Source organism: Lissotriton helveticus, chromosome 10 (genome assembly GCF_964261635.1).
Source record: "Lissotriton helveticus chromosome 10, aLisHel1.1, whole genome shotgun sequence".
Lineage (NCBI taxonomy): Eukaryota > Metazoa > Chordata > Amphibia > Caudata > Salamandridae > Lissotriton > Lissotriton helveticus.
Window position 1 is genome coordinate 232,898,304 of NC_136071.1, and position 17,926 is coordinate 232,916,229.

Sequence of the window (17,926 nt, forward strand, 5' to 3'; positions counted from 1 at the left end):
GGAAAGAGCCAACCATATTACCAGATGGGAGAGAATGAAGAACCCCTTCTTGGTCTCGAGTTGGACACCCCACAAGGGATATCAGACCACTGCGTGCTGGAGCTCATGCATGCAGGAATCCCACTGTCTGATGTCAGCATGGACGCTTCTCCTCTGGTTACCCAGTGAAGATGTGGTTCTTTTTCACCCAAAAAGGTACCCTCAGAGGTTCTACTTAGATGTGTAATGGTAGTGAGGGCCTGTCGTCCAAGGATGACGATAGCGGTGACCTTTGTACAGAGTTAATTATACAGAATATATTAATCCTGCTGTGTATGTACTGGACAGGGGATTACGATGTGATACTGAGAATCCTCATACATAATTAGGTTAGTTTTTGAAGAAAACCACACAACCTTTATACGGCACATAACTAGGTAAAAGGTCAGCGCCAGAGCTGTTAAGCAAAGCAAGGGAGAACAAATGTAGGTAAAAGGTTGTGCAGCTACCTAGGCCTAGATTGGGGTACGCTGTGGCTCATAACACCCACTCCTCATCCGAAGGTCGATAAGGACAACTAATGCTAAAATATGCCTGATAAAGGCATAAAAACATTTTCCTAAAAACCAGTGTTTAAAAACATCTACAAACATGTAATATGTAAAAAATGATCCTTAAAAAACGTAAAATTCTCTACAAGTCCGCTAAATAGTCAATATACTGTTAGACCAACTGAGCACATCAAAAGCCATGGTGCTCAGTGAGAGCAAAATGAAAAAAGAGAACAAAACGATGTTTCCGCATTCCAATTTGGCTTGTTTTGGAAAAAGTGCTGAATTGTTCCCATCACACAGAGAGCCAAATGTTTATGTGTCCTGTGTGGGAGACGCAACATCACAGTTGCTTGCATTTGCAGACGAAAGTCCCTGTAACACCTCTTGTATCAGGTCAATGGAGCAAGGGTGATCATCTTCAGTTTCCGCAGCAGCCGCTGAGGAAACACTCGGAATCTGTGGGCCTGTTGTAGAACTGGTGTACAGTCCGACAGGAGCTAAAGTATCCCACAGAGGCTCTAAGAATGCCATCATCAACAAGGGGATACGCTGAGGACACTGTAATACGTGGGCCTTTTAGGGGTTCTGTAGTACATCTAAATCCGGTGGCGCAACCGATAGAAGGGACCGACATATGTCTAACACGCATTCATATCCGCAGAGTAGGTAGCACAGCACAGGCAAGATGCAGTCATCCCAGACTGGTCTGAACAAGAGAAACCAATGCTCGCTTAGCTCCCGAGGCCGAGGTGCGCCCAGATGGAGTGCCATGCTTTTACGGCAACGTCGTACTAGGAGTGCTTTTTCCATCTCTTTGAACACTGAGCTGCCCATTGCGTAGCTGGAAAATTAAAACCATGATACCCACTACAAGTAGTAGGACCAGCGGAAGCCCTCCAAAAACAATTCCTAATACGAAGTATATAAATGCTGGAATAACTACAAAGATTGTCTGAAAGGTGCACAATAGACCACAACCTGTGCTCTTAAATAGGTGCATGACCCCCTTCGTATCAGACATGTTGAAGATACGATGTACCATTTCCCTGAAATGGAGCGGGAAGTTTGTTCAGACTAGTGCCTGTATCACAGCTGACGACCTTACAACATGGAGATCAAAAGTCTCTCGGGCTGAGGTTAAAGCCACATCCTTCTGAAAAAGCATGGCTTTCAGTGTGCTCAGAGAATCAAACCGTATGAAGGAAACATTCAGTGAAAGCCACAGCGTTGCCTCCCTAACTGTGTTGGTCGATGAAAACAATACTTGCATACAAGTATCCCTAGAACTTACCGTGACCAGATATGCGATGCCTGGTACCATCCCACAGCAACTTTGATCATTCAACATCAAATAACTCCCATTTGAGAGCAGTTTGAAAACCTGATGAATCATGACAGCTGGGGATCCTTTCAAGTGACATGATAGGTTTGCAGCCGAAGCATTACAGGCTCCGGGAAGCAAAATATCCTGACAAATTAGAGACCCACTTAAAGAATTCTCACAGTCAGATCCACCCCATTCCTGCATCTAAATCTGTACGGTAAATCCCAAGATTCATGTATGTATCCCTCTCCCAATGCCTCATACCTGCCTACCTGGCGATACTGTAGAGAGTATTGAAATTGGAATTTCTTGACTGGCAGTGTAATTTGGCCATGGGTTACCCTTTTTGTGGAAGGTGACTAAGCCACTGTAAAAGGTAATTGGTCCAATTTTTAAATGTGCAGCATGGTATGTTTTGCATCTCTTCATGCCATTGTTTTCTGTCTTTCTGTTAGATTGTACACAGAAAACAGAGTCATACTATTTATGTAGCGCCAGGGCACGTGACCAGAGTGCAATGAGTATAGCGTCCAGCTCAATAATGGAATGGATCGCAATTGCGATTGTCCATGTTGTAATAGGGACACGTCCTGCTCCATTATATCTATTGCAGAAGACATAATGTTGCCCAGTGAAACAATCCTGCATGAGAATGTGGTCATACCCTTGACGACCACTGCTAAAGCCTTTTCTAGGTTAACCCTGTCAATCTCACGCAATCTCTCAGTTGCTTCCTGTTGAGAGATTTTCCATACTTCGTTGTAATAGCGTATAAGAAGAACTTCTGATGTGGCTTCTGAGGACCTAACAAAAAATCTCTAAGATCCAGGTCATCTGAGAGTAAGGACAAGTGTTGTTCCACCTGGGACAGTGCTGAGGTTTTTAGCCACTCTAGGCATAACTTCCCAACACTGTAAGATGTCACCACACGGTGTGTTCTGTTTGTACGTAGCAATGGCCAGGCATATGGATACTAAACCCTTTGATCGTACCCCTGAATCTTGACTGACACCTATTTGTGCCAAAAGGCCAAACTAATCATGCCTTCCAATTGGGGTCTGATGAATTGTAAGTGTCTAATATCATATCCAATGTATCCTCACTGTGTGATGTATAGTTTTGCCAACCCTCATAGATTGTAAGTGAGGGAATCCAAGCCATATTAAAATCCTTAATCTTAGCTAGACCAAGACAGGAAGTCTGTTGCACTGTGTCGTTCAGAAAGATAATCTGATTTGGTATGAGGCATGCTCTAAATAAGGCCTCAGTTCCCTGAACGTGCCATTCTTTAGTCCCCAGACAGATTTTGTGTCTACAGAATCCCTCCAAAAGTCAAAACCCTGTAAAGACAGTTTGGAAATATTAGAAGCAGAGTATATCAGCTTAGTGTTAGTGAGCATAGTTTTCCTTGCATGTGTGTAAACGTTTGTGAACTACCTTTCGGTGGTGTTGGGCAATGTTCCCTTCGATGGTAAGTGAAAATATTTCGTGGGATGCTTGCTTTATGTAAGAAATGGTGAACAGTGTTGGTAACAATACATGGTATCAAAGTTAGATATATCATCATACAATTCACCATTTGAAAGTGCAGCAGCTTGTTCTAAATCAGACAGTATAGTATAAACAGTTTTAAATTCCCAATCATCAGAGAAAGTACTGGCGGTGATGATATCACTTAAAGAAATTTTAAATAAGTGTGGCATTTTTAAAAGTTCAGTAAGAACATATACATCATATGAAACTCTGTCCCAAACTATTCCTTCAGGAACTGGAACTGCTGTAATGTTCACTAAGGACAGGACTTTCTGTTCACGATGTGATGATGCATGCGGTTTCAGGACCAAATTCACTGTTGTACTGCGGAGCATTCTCAGAGGTAATGTCCATGCAGGAGCAGGAAAAAGACAGTCACTACACCTATCCAGAGGACTAGGAACAGTAGACCTAAAGCAATCCAGAGCTGTAGCCAGGGAGAAACAAGGTAAGTCTTTTTCAGGTAGAAAACACAACTCTTTTGTTGGTGGGAAGCAGGAGGCGGCGGTAACTGAGCTCCACTTGGATCCAATGAGAAAGTATCAAAATCGATGTAGTAGCCAGACGCAGTTCAATCTATCTTTGGTAGCTTAGCAGGTTTTGTAGCACTGACAGATGCCTCCTGTCGAGACATATTCACATAGATGTCGGTATGAGGGCAAATTGAGATATGTGCTTCATTTTTGTTTCGTTGTTGTTCCATTTCAACAGGTAAGAGTTCCATTCCATTGTTGGTAACTCCCTAACCTCGTAGAGTAGAATCTCCAAAGGTTATTAATCTTTCTGTCTGAACTTCCTGTATGGTAGCAAGAGGGCAACAGAGGCTATCCAGGAGCCCATGCGGACTACTATTGAGTGTCGGCCACATAGTGTGGTTTGATTAGATCAATTGAGAGAAATCTCTTTTCTTTCTTACCGGCAAGAGACAGTAGAAGTACTGTTCTTGTTCCTTCGACAACCAGGACAGGTAGTGGTGCTCTGTAAGATGGCCCAAAATATTTTTTGTCCACAATCCTTTTTCTGACCAGGTCCTCAATCTTTGGGACCCAGGCAGGTCTTGCCAGAACAGTTTCACTTCCCCAGTGGTGGTGCGTTTTATTTGGACATTGCTTTTATTTATTTATTTGCAAAGTTTTATATAGCGCTGGCTAGACCCGGAGGTATCAGAGCGCTTTACATGAAGATCAGAGAGTTACAGGTTACATAGTTATATCAGTTGGATCAGCGAGTTACCGGTTACAAAGTTACAACAGTTTGAATCAAAGAAACAGAGGGAGGAGGTGGGGGAGGTAAGGAGACACAAACAGGGAGATGAGGAAGACAATGCCAGATGACCGGCTGGGTAGGTGACGGCCAAGGGGCCAGACTCCTCTATAGCTGCTTAGGACAGCTCCACCGGGCATCGGCCAAGGTTGCTCAGGCTCTGCAGTAGGTATCTACATCAGTTGAATCGGTGAGTTACAGGATACATAGATACATCAGTTAGAATCCAAACAATCGCAGAGGAGGGAGGAGGGGGAGGGAAGGGGACCGAACGGGGAGACGAGTAAAACAATTTCAGATGTCAGGCTGGGTAGGTGACGGCCAAGGGGCCAGACTCCTCTATATCTGCATAGGACAGCTCCACCGGGCATCGGCCAAGGTTGTTCAGGTTCCGCTGTAGGTATCACATCAGTTGAAACAGGGAGTTACAGGATACATAGTTACAGCAGTTAGCATCAAGAGAATCAGAGAGGAGGGGGAGGGAAGGAGACCAAATGGGGAGACGCGGAAAACAATGTCAAATGTCCGACTGGGTAGGTGACGGCCGAGGGGCAAGACTCCTCTATAGCTGCATAGGACAGCTCCATCGGGCATCCACCAAGTTTTTTCGGGCTCCGCAGCAGGTATCCACATCTGTTAAATCCGCAGGTAAGTACAAAGCAATATTCCTTTCTTCCCACGGGGCATCGTCCAAGATCAGACTCATTAGAGGACGCAAGGAGAGATCGAAGGAGGTGGAAAAGGAAATGGCTACCTGGAGGAGGGTGATGTAGAATCGTCTTGCTCAGGGGGGACTATGTGCAACCACAAGGCGCCAGGCACAGAGGAGGCAGATGGGACGCTGTGCAAGCTGTATGGGATCCTACTGACACATTGCATCAAATGCTGCTAGAGAGACCAAGTCAGATAAGGTATGACCTCAACATGTGCTATCACCGGTGGAGCTTTAATGCATGTGTTGTGAGGTCTGTTCCCCTCATTGGTGTGTAGTTTGTGTTATTTCACCCTTAGGGAGAGGATTGAACTGCCCTTGTTTTTCCTTTTGGGCCCCAGTCTTGTAGTTGCTCCGTCCTTCTTTATTATCAACCTGCACGCCGTCTCTGGCACTCGCGGAGTTATTGAAGCCTGTGGTTGTTTCAAACGACCGACATTTTGAAGTCAGGCAGGTCGCCGGGGGTTTCTTATTTGTTCAGATGCCGCTGGGGAGCCCTGATCCTGTAATCCCCTATGCTCTCGGTGAGGTGACAATGCTCACCAGTTGGCTCTGGCGGCCCCAAAGCTCCTCTCCATTGTTGTGCTCTGCTCTACGAGGCTCCGCCTCCACCTGTCTTGACGTCAGCGTCCCCCACTTCTTTTTTTAGGACTTGTGCGCTGGTTGTGAGGGACTCACTGTACCACTCTGGGTTTTGGAACCCATTTTCATGCTTACATAAGGGCCCCCTGACACGCCTGTTCTGCTTGGGCGTGTGTAGCATCGGCGAGCCCTCTGCCGCCTTCGATTTTTCCTCTGCCTTTCTCCTCACCACCTCTCTCACCTTTGACCCGAGCCTCACTTTCGCGCGCGCCTGAGAAGCTCAGTCACTGGCACAGCTCCCGCTTGAAAGCGCAGACGCTTCTCTCACCGGTGCTTCCGCCACTTAAGATTTATGAGCGTTTCTCACCGCCGTCACCTTCGCGGATTTTCCAATCACTTGAGAAATTACAAATATTAATAAAGTGTCATTTGCAGTTTGGTCCCAAAAGTGTTTTAAGGGGCTCCTTTTTATGGCTGTTATTAAAAACTGATATTTCCGGCTGGATCGCCCCATCCATCAAACATCCTGCGAGCTTTTGGGAGCGGGGAACCTGATTATATATGAATGCGGCATCCAGGGATAAATAATAATAATAATCCATATTTGTAAAGCGCACAATCACCCGTAAGGGTCTCTAGGCGCTGGGGGCCGTCGGGAAGATTAAGCAAGCTATTGCCCAGAGTCACATGGTGCTGGTCTAACCTGCCGCCGGAGCCGGGGATCGAACCCTGATCCCCAGATTCCAGCGTCAGTCGCCCTGGCCGCGGCGCCACACCGTCGCCAGAGACAAAGACATGCCTTCGCGGTTCTCCAGTTCCCTGTAGTTCGCCCGCTCTCCCCTCCGCCGCTCGCTACCCCCGAATGCCAGGAATGCATTGAGTTCCATTAAAACAGCGAAACGATCATTGATTTCAAATTGTTTTTCATGCGCCCCTGTGCTGCCACAATTGAGGTCCGGTGCCCACATTCTAGTCCTGAAAAGGACTTAATATGGAGTACGGTTCCCTAGGGAACTTCTTGGCATGTTATTGAATGCTCTCTTGAACCCATATAGGTGATTGACCCAATTGCCACCTGATCCTAATACCCTTGCTGTTAAGGTTTGCTTTAAGTCCTGGTTTTTCCTCTCCACAATCAAATTACCCTTGGGTTGATATGGAGAGGAGTACCGCAAGACCACACCCAAACTTCCCATGGCTTTTGTAAGCCTGTGAGCTAAGCACAGGGCCACGGTCAGAATGTAATGTGCCAATTGCGTATGTCCCTATAAAGACTTGCAAATCCTTTATAACAATTCGAGCGTCAGCCGAGTGCTGGGGCCAAACCCACAGGAATCTAGAGCATGAATCAACTGCCACCAAGATGTACATGTAAGCCCCATCAGATTGTAAGGGGCTGCAGTAATCCAAATAGACACATGCGAGAGGTCTGCATGAAATCAGTAATAGTGTTTGTGGTAGACGTGCTATGGTGGAACCCTTCATCTGCAGACAGATGCCACACTTCGGGACAAAGCTCTTGATCTGCTTTGTAAGACCTGCTTTGTAAGACCAGTAATGTTGTTTTAGTAGTGAAATAGTCACAGCGATACATGCGTGTACTGAACCCAGACCCTCATGTGCAGCTAGAATTAATCCTAATCTGCGATGCATGTTTGGTATTACTCTTCCCCCATTCCTGGAATTTGAGCATATGGAATGTTTTGCTCATCTAACTTGTAGGAGTACTTGAGTGGAAAACTTTTTGGCAAGGTTGAGCTGTTGTTGTGCATAGAGCTCACAGCTATCACTATCTGTTCGTCTATCCTTGTACTAGAACAAGTAATTGCAGCAATGGCAGCAGGGTGAACTGTCGCCTAGGCGGCTTCATCAGTCAGTGAATTCCCTTCAACAAGCATGCTAACACGCTGATGACTCAATGTGTGAATAACAGGAGCCCGTGGCAAGCATTTTTTCACCTCTGCAACTTGTTCCCACTGTAACTTGTGCTTTATTGTGCAACCTTTGGAATCTCTAAACCCATTTTGACCCCTATAGTAAAGATATTCATTGTTTGACTAGACACAGTAAAATGAATCACAAATAATGAGTGTGGGGAATTCTTGATCCTTATTTTTTAGTGCCAGTATCAGTGCCTTTAGTTCTGCCAGCTGTGCCATGCAATATCCTAGAGACAGTGTCTGTGTATTGCTAGGACAGAACTTGCTGTCCCGCATACGCCCCTTCACAATCGCACATACTGCGCTGTATTGCTGCTTACTTCCTACAGTAGGCTGGGCAGATCCGGTAGTATAAACGATGTATTCATACTGATCTAGAGGCAATATTTAATTCGGGAGAGGATATTCTTGTTCATGCTGAAAGAATCCTTGTGTTTTTAATGTAGAATCAAATTTGTAGTCTACATCTGTTGCAGTGAGAGAATTAGCCCATGTTATCCATTGTGGATGCTGTGATTTTGTGTTTGGAACACTTGCTTTAGTTACAGACTCTAAGGAGTTAGTGCTCTTTCTAGCACAACAGCAGGATGTACTGCTGTCAGAATTTGTTCAGTGTTTGCAAAGGGCACTTCTTCGCGTATGTATATTTTAGTGACTCTGGAACGAGGTTGGTAAGGCTGGTAATATTACCTCTTCGCCTATTGGGCAGTCCATAACGAACTCAGGCGGCCAATCTTTTTCAGCCAATAGGATGCCGTATCCATATGTTAGGTTCTCCCAAAAGAGACCCTTTCACTTTTCGGGTTTGTCCCCCTCCATTTGGAGTGTTATTTCATATAACTGATGTGGGACACTTACCCTTGTATCAGGTGTTTCCACCGTGAGGATCTATGACAAAATATAGAAAGACAAAATATCGACCTACAAAAATATCAGAGCAATAATATTGATGTCAACAATATCGACATCCTATCTACAAAAAGGTAAGTACAAAAATTTCGGGGGGAAAATATCGATGTAAAAAATATCGTTTTTAAAAAATATATCGTTTTTTTCATAAAACAAATATGTAAAATTAATCAAAAAATACTTACAAATATAATACATATAGTTAAATATATTTCATATTATTTAAAATTAATAAGTAATATACATAATGTAATAAAAAAAGTATTAAACAAATACATATAATAGATAATGTATATACTTACTTAATAATCAGTTTTAATAATTACTGTAATAACTTATGAATAATTAAAAATATTATAAATTACAAATTCAACTATAAACATAAAATAATAACATAAATAAAATTGTAATAATTATACAAAACACATTTTTAAAAAATTACTTTTAATATTTCTAAAATGAATTGTATACTACATTAAGTAAAACAAAACAAAAAATATTAAATAACAGAGGAAATAAAATACTATTCCAACTCCCAAAAAAAAACAGTAAGGAAAATGTTGGATAGCGTAGGGCTAAAAATTACTATTCCCACTCCAGAGAGTGCAACAGTAGGGAAAGCGTTGGATAGCGTAGAAGTAAAAATTACTATTCCCACTCCAGAGAGTGCAACAGTAGAGAAAGCGTTGGATAGCGTAGGGGTAAAAATGTACTATTCCCACTCCAGAGAGTGCAACAGTAGGGGAAACGTTGGATAGCGTAGGGGTAAAAATTACTATTCCCACTCCAGAGAGTGCAACAGTAGGGAAAACGTTGGATAGTGTAGAAGTAAAAATTACTATTCCAACTCCAGAGAGTGCAACAGTAGGGAAAGCGTTGGATAGCGGGAGGGTAAAAATTACTATTCCAACTCCAGAGAGTGCAATAGTAGAGAAAGCGTTAGATAGCGTAGGGGTAAAAATTACTAATCAAACTTCAGAGAATGCAACAGTAGGGAAAGCGTTGGATAGCGTAGGGGTAAAAATTACTATTCCAATGCCAGAGAGTGCAACAGTAGGGAAAGTGTTGGATAGCGTAGAGGTAAAAATTACTATTCCAACTCCAGAGAATGCAACAGTAGGGAAAGCGTTGGATAGCGTAGGGGTAAAAATTACTATTTCAACTCCAGAGAGTGCAACAGTGGGGAAAGCGTTGGATAGCGTAGAGGTAAAAATTACTATTCCAACTCCAGAGAGTGCAACAGTGGGGAAAGCGCTGGATAGCATAGGGGTAAAAATTACTATTCCAACTCCAGAGAGTGCAACAGTAGGGAAAGTGTTGGATAGCGTAGGGGTAAAAATTACTATTCAAACTCCAGAGAGTGCAACAGTAGGGAAAGTGTTGGATAGCGTAGGGGTAAAAATTACTATTCCAACCCCAGAGAGTGCAATAGTAGGGAAAGTGTTGGATAGCGTAGACATTAAACATAACATACTTATAAATACATTTATATTTTAAAATATTAAAAATATTGTTTATTAAATAAATCTAAACCATTTACAAATACCAATAAATAATTATTAAAAAAATAATTACCAATTAATAATTAATATCCAATAAACTAATTACCAATACACAAATATAAATTTAATAACTACTTAATAACATGTCAATTACTTTACACACTATTCCCCTATGAGCGCACAACAAACCCCAATAATAAAATAATATACTTAACATAACTATAAATTAATAAATTAATCAAAATTAATTACCAATTATTAAATATTACTTACCAATTAATTATTAATTAACAATAATAAAATTACCAAAAACAATTAACAAAAAAATTATTACTTAATTACATTTACATTACTTCCCACCCTATTCCCCTATAAACCCATAACCCACTACAGAACATGATTATCAATTAATCAATAAATAACTAATTAATAAAAATTAATTACCTATTAATTAATAATTAATGTATAATTCCTAAGAAATTAATAATAAATGTACTATAATTAAATTACTTCCCACCCTATTCCCCTGTAAACCCATAACCCGCTACAGAACATAATTATCAATTAATCAATTAATTAAAATAAATTACTAATTAATAAAAATAATTACCTATTAATTAAAAAATAATTTATAATTCCTAATAAATTAATAATTAATTTAGTATAATTAAATTACTTCCCACCCTATTCCCCTATAAACCCACAACCCGCTACGGTACTAAAATACAAAATTTACTTAAATTACCTAATAAAAAATAATACATATTAAATACATAATAATATACATAAAAATCATATAAAAATCGATATTAGTAACATCGATATTACTAACATAGATATTAGTAACATCTATATTACTAACATAGATATTAGTAACATCGATATTACTTACATAGATATTAACAAAATCTATGTTACTTACCTTCGATATTACTTACCTTCGATATTACTACTTTACTACTTCGATATTATTGTACTTCAATATTAACAATTCGATATTTTGACTGCCTACCGCTCTGTCTAGCATCGATAGAGCCCATTCCCCATTCAATAGTTGATTCCTCAGTACCCTGGGCATTTCTTATTTTAAGGCCAGCTACCTTCTTATTTTTAATTTGAGATTTAGATTTTGGTTTATCTTCTTGTTTGATAATGTAGTCTGAAGTACGATGTGTGTCTCTTGGCTTGACATTCTCTTCTGATCAGCGTTCTGACTGTCCTTCCCTCTCTGAGCTTTTTGATGAACCCTGAAAGGAACGAGAGAAACGTGTATCAGTATCCTGATACCTGTCAGGTTTTTTGTCACGGTTTCTTAGGTTATGTTTTCTGTCAGAGGGCTCCTGTTGAGGAGACCCACCCCGTGATCCCGATGCATTCTGCTTATTATTTTTTGAACGGCTGTTGCTCCAGCTCCACCAATGCCAGGGAAACGCCGTGAGGGGAACGGCTGTCTCGCCCTCACCGCAACTTCGCCTGCAGCCACCGGGAGGGTCACGAACTACACCTCCCAGGTGCCCCGGTGGCTGAGTCGCGTCCCTGACGCCACCTTCGCGCCCGGAGGCGCCAGAAAAGAGAGGGGCGCCGAGCGCTCAGTGGGACGCCTCATTTGCTCGCCTACCTGCCGTGAGGGCAACGGCTGTTGCTCCAGCTCCACCAACGCCAGGGAAACGCCGTGAGGGGAACGGCTGTCTCGCCCTCACCGCAACTTCGCCTGCAGCCACCGGGAGGGTCACGAACTACACCTCCCAGGTGCCCCGGCGGCTGAGTCGCGTCCCTGACGCCACCTTCGCGCCCGGAGGCGCCAGAAAAGAGAGGAGCGCCGAGCGCTCAATGGGACGCCTCATTTGCTCGCCTACCTGCCGTGAGGGCAATGGCTGTTGCTCCAGCTCCACCAATGCCAGGGAAACGCCGTGAGGGGAACGGCTGCCTCGCCCTCGCCGCAACTTCGCCTGGAGCCACCGGGAGGGTCACGAACTACACCTCCCTGGTGCCCCGGCGGCTGAGTTGCGTCCCTGACGCCACCTTCGCGCCCAGAGGCGCCAGAAAAGAGAGGAGCGCCGAGCGCTCAGTGGGACGCCTCATTTGCTCGCCTACCTGCCGTGAGGGCAACGGCTGTTGCTCCAGCTCCACCAATGCCAGGGAAACGCCATGAGGGGAACGGCTGTCTCGCCCTCGCCGTAACTTCGCCTGCAGCCACCGGGAGGGTCATGAACTACACCTCCCAGGTGCCCCGGCGGCTGAGTCGCGTCCCTGACGCCACCTTCGCGCCCAGAGGTGCCAGAAAAGAGAGGAGCGCCGAGCACTCAGTGGGACACCTCATTTGCTCGCCTACCTGCCGTGAGGGCAATGGCTGTTGCTCCAGCTCCACCAACGCCAGGGAAACGCCGTGAGGGGAACGGCTGTCTCGCCCTCACCGCAACTTCGCCTGCAGCCACCGGGAGGGTCACGAACTACACCTCCCAGGTGCCCCGGCGGCTGAGTCGCGTCCCTGACGCCACCTTCGCGCCCGGAGGCGCCAGAAAAGAGAGGAACGCCTCTCGCCCCGCGAGTCGCGCGCGGGAGCACCCGGGGCTAAGCCCGGGCAAAGGGCGGGCCCTCTGTGGCCCTCAGAGGCCAGAGGAGGTCGGGTCGGGACACTCATCTTGGTCGATCTCCCGGGACTTATGACATGAATTAAGGTATGCCCAACCACAGACTAACCATCTAGAGTGTAATAACGATTGTCCTTGTCACTGTTTAATCAGTACCTTTTTAGTCTACCTAGATACTCACTGGTCCTGTACTAGGTGTGTGTAGCTGGGACCCAAGCTTGTTGCACCATGACCACCAAAGGGCCATCTAACCAATCCGCCTCTCAAGGAGAGTCATTCAAGGGGACATTTGACCTATATTTAACTAGGGTGTCTTCGGCTTTTGAGACAATTGAACACAGCCTATCCAAAGACACCATATGTTACGAACGATCCCCTCCATCTTTAACCGACTCGCCGAACTCTTTACTTGAGAGGGAATTAAATGCTATTTGCAACACCAGGTATATACTATGGACCGAAATAATAAATGCGTCACTGTCACAAGGGATCCTTCCCGACTGCCTAAAAACAGGTCAAGTCGTTCCCATAATCAAAAAACCCACAGCAGATACATCAGATCCAAATAACTTTCGCCCAGTGACCAACATCCCTTTACTGGCCAAGTTGACTGAGAAATGTGTGCAGAACCAACTGAGCCAACACATCACTAAATTCTCCTTGCTAGATGAATGCCAATCAGGTTTCAGAGCAGGGCACAGTACTGAAACAGCGATTCTCCACATTACTGATGACGCATTACAGGCCCTTGATCAAAATCAAGCATGCTTACTGATTCTCCTAGACTTGTCATCGGCATTTGATACGGTAAATCATGAAGCATTACTGACCAGGCTACGGGACAGGATGGGAATATCGGGAATAGTGCTGAAATGGTTCGAGTCCTTTTTACAGAACAGAACACAGCGCTTCCTGGTTAACCAATCAATCTCACTTCCTTGCCCTATCGCAATTGGAGTCCCTCAAGGATCGACACTATCCCCAGATCTGTTCAACCTATACGTCGAACCACTCACAGAAATTCTCCAAAAATCTCAAATATCCTATCACATGTATGCTGACGACACGCAAATTTACGTAAAGATCGATCCATAAAAGAATTGGAATTAATGAATGAGACACTAAAAATGGCACTTCAATGGTTAACGGCAAACCACCTGAAGCTGAATGCACATAAAACAGAGTTCCTACTAATCTCTCCACCAAGGAGCAATACAGAAATAAAGGAATGGATGAAAGTCGTGACTGCGCTAAACTGCACCCCAACCCTTGTCAACTCAGCCAAATCTCTAGGAATCATCTTAGATGAGAATCTAGACATGAAAGCCCACATTAACTCAATGGCGAAAAGTGCCCGCTTTCACTTGAACTACCTAAGAAAATTGAAACCATTCATCACAGAGTCAGACCTCAAATTGGCAATCCAATCCTTAGTTATCTCGAGGATGGAATATGGGTGCACCACCTTGGCTGGATTACCAAAAATGTCCACAGCACCATTGAAAGCCTGTCTTAATGCTGCAGCAAGACTTATCACCGGAACTAGGAAATATGACCATATATCCCCGCACCTGAAAGCATTAAACTGGCTACCATATGAAGCAAGAATCCAAATGAAGATAGCATGTATCACACATAAAGCATTACACGACAACACCCCAAGATATCTAGCAAAGAAAATTCAGTTGTCCGGTGGCAACCGACCATCTAGGAGTGCTGAGGAGCTGCTACTACGACCAGCCTTCTTCCGAAAGAAAAAAACCTATGACAGAGCGTTCTCAGGAGCGGCCCCCAGAATATGGAACTCACTCCCTCCAAACATCAGGAAGATCCAGAATCTGGTAACATTCAAACGGGAAGTGAAGAGCCTGCTGATGAATAGATACATTACTTAGTGAAGTTCACTGATCATGGATCTGCTATACTACTGCCTTAGTACAGATCATGTACGCCATTAAAATGGGAGGCACAGACAATACTATAATGGAATACGTATCCTATGATATGAGAACAACCCAAAGGCTAATAGGAATGGAGATTTGATTGAACAGGAGAACAGCATCTTTCACGAACCTATACCGTGCTACCTCATATCTGTTATATTTACATGTTTTGTTATTAATTAATCATAGCATATTTACTTACACTAACGTCACATGTGTTACGAATATTTATGTCATCTACCTCACTGCGGTTGCTTGTTAACTGCTTATACATATGTTAACCTTTTTCCTTTTCTTATTTCATGTTAAGCGCTCTGATACCCACGGGTCTTGTTCGCGCTATACAAAACTTTATAATAAATAAATAAATAAATAAATAAATATACCCATAGAACAGGGAATTTAACAAACTGGTTCCCCATCATGCCCTATGGGTATCGGAAGCCCCAGCCCAGGAATCTGGATCAATCTAATAAAAGCCCAGTGGAGATTTCCACAGTAATAACAGAAAAATGTACCTCTCAGGGGATAGCACATCCTCAGGCTCCTACCCAGAGTACAAAACGCAAGGGTATTAAACTCAAGGGAAAACCAGCTAAATTCCCAAAAATTAACTTACGCTCCCCTCTGGTTAGTGCCACCATCACCCCCGAGACTCCCAAAGAATGTCAAATACTGGAAACCCCTATACTCCTTTTACCATCTATTTTGCTGGCCCACTTTGAAGAATTGGTAAAAACCCTATTATCCCCGCTTATTGACAGGATAGAGAGAATAGGGGAAAAGCTCTCAATAATAGATGAAAACACCAAGCCAACCAAGTTAAACAACCAATCCCAGAGAGTAGTTGCCCTAAAAACGTCTGACTCCTCTGTACACAGCAAAATTGCTCAGATTAAGCCACCATATCCTGTACCAGCATTCTCTAAAAATAAGGAGGTAGTCAAAGAACCGACAATGGCCCTTAGCTCTGTCCCCCGAGCTGGGTGATTGAAAGTAGGCAAGCGTTCTGAGGGGTTAGCTGCGAGAAATGAATCCATAAATTTACCACCAGAGGCAGCACCTTACGTGTGTGTCCTCTCGGGAGTCCCTGAGCTCACTACCGGAAGAATTGAAGGACACCAGGACCTTAAAAACAAAGTCCAGTTTTGGATGACAAAGAATAGACCGCTTCCATCCAATATTAACGGGACAATCCTAAATGTGAGAAGGGTGGGGTGGATAGGCTCCCGTCCCAAGAACATAGCGGGAGACCTGGTTATTGTTAACTTTCAGGACAACCAGGTCGTCCCTTATTTGCGAAGCTGGGAGCCACAAAGAGGAGATGGGCCTATAACAACACTTGAACTGTGCGATTTTTACCCTAGACCTGCGTATTCCCCAATTAAAAGGCGGAGTGTGGAGGGATGCTACCGGGGGGGTAGAAGGGGGCCTGCATCATTCAGTTACCAGCAGATACCCATCTATAATTATCAGAACCTACTCCCTGCCTCAGATTTATTACTCTGATAGGACAAGGATATCGCTCCCACCAATTCTGTATTGTTTGATTGGAAGGAAAACTGAAGTATTTTGATTTTAAATTCTACTGTTATTCTAATGTTAATGGTTTTTGTAGTTTGTATGCTTTGATGGGTAATAACTTTAACCGCATAAAATACCTTTGATTGATTGATATTGATCCTGCTTCATGCATTTTTTTGTACCTTCTAAAGCCCATGTGATTCGATCCCTCGTAATCATAACCACACTATGCTGCTATGAGTCTATTGTTTACATCTAGAGTTATGTTATAATCTATGCACTTTAAACCGCACTTTGTGAAACTCCGGTGTTACTGTTAACCCCAATTATTAGAAGCTGTAATGTGTTTAATGGATTAGGGAAGTTTTATTGATCATGCACCGTACACTTTAGATCTTGTACCTTCTAAGCTCATGTGATTTGATCCCTTGTAATCATAACCATGCTATGCTGCTATGAGTCTATTGTTTACATCTAGAGTTATGCTATAATCTATGCACTTTAAATTGCACTTTGTAAATCTCTAGTGTTACTCTTAACTCTTATTATGTAAAGCTGCAATGTGTTTAATGCTCACATTAAGAGAACCGATGTAACATAGGACGAATAATGGAAACTTGTAACTGTATGTCCTTTTAACATGTATGTCGATTTATATCAATTTTAAACTGTCATGTGTTACAAATTGTGCTTTTATGGTTGTATGTCCCAATTGAATAAAGCTGTTTTGAATTGTTAGCTAACATAATTGTAGATACCTGGGTAAAACTGCCTATCAATTTAATCCCTAAGTCCAGAGCAGGTTCTGCCTGTACACATTCTGTATTTTTTTTCAATATTTCTGGTATGACTGCAATTGAGGGGGTACCGTGTGTTCTGATATAAATGACAGTGAAAACTGTACCTCAGGTGGTACAATCCTCTATTGGGGGAGCTATCCCCATTGGCAAGCAAATAGTCAGTATACTGTTTTTTTCTTGCGGACCTGTGTGTGGAAACAGGGCCTCAAGCTGTGAAATTTTCTGTGCTATCCAGAACAGCATTTGCTCTTGTTTTGTGAGCATTCTCTCCATAATTGCGTTAATCGTTTGTGGGGTGATTTTTGTTGCGGTCCCTTGTGGTTGACCAGTTTGAGTGATCCTAGAAGGTTGAATTGTAAGTGTTCACATTACAAAGCTGTTTTGAATTGTTAGCTAACATAATTGTAGATACCTGGGTAAAACTGCCTATCAATTTAATCCCTAAGTCCAGAGCAGGTTCTGCCTGTACACATTCTGTATTTTTTTTCAATATTTCTGGTATGACTGCAATTGAGGGGGTACCGTGTGTTCTGATATAAATGACAGTGAAAACTGTACCTCAGGTGGTACAATCCTCTATTGGGGGAGCTATCCCCATTGGCAAGCAAATAGTCAGTATACTGTTTTTTTCTTGCGGACCTGTGTGTGGAAACAGGGCCTCAAGCTGTGAAATTTTCTGTGCTATCCAGAACAGCATTTGCTCTTGTTTTGTGAGCATTCTCTCCATAATTGCGTTCATCGTTTGTGGGGTGATTTTTGTTGCGGTCCCT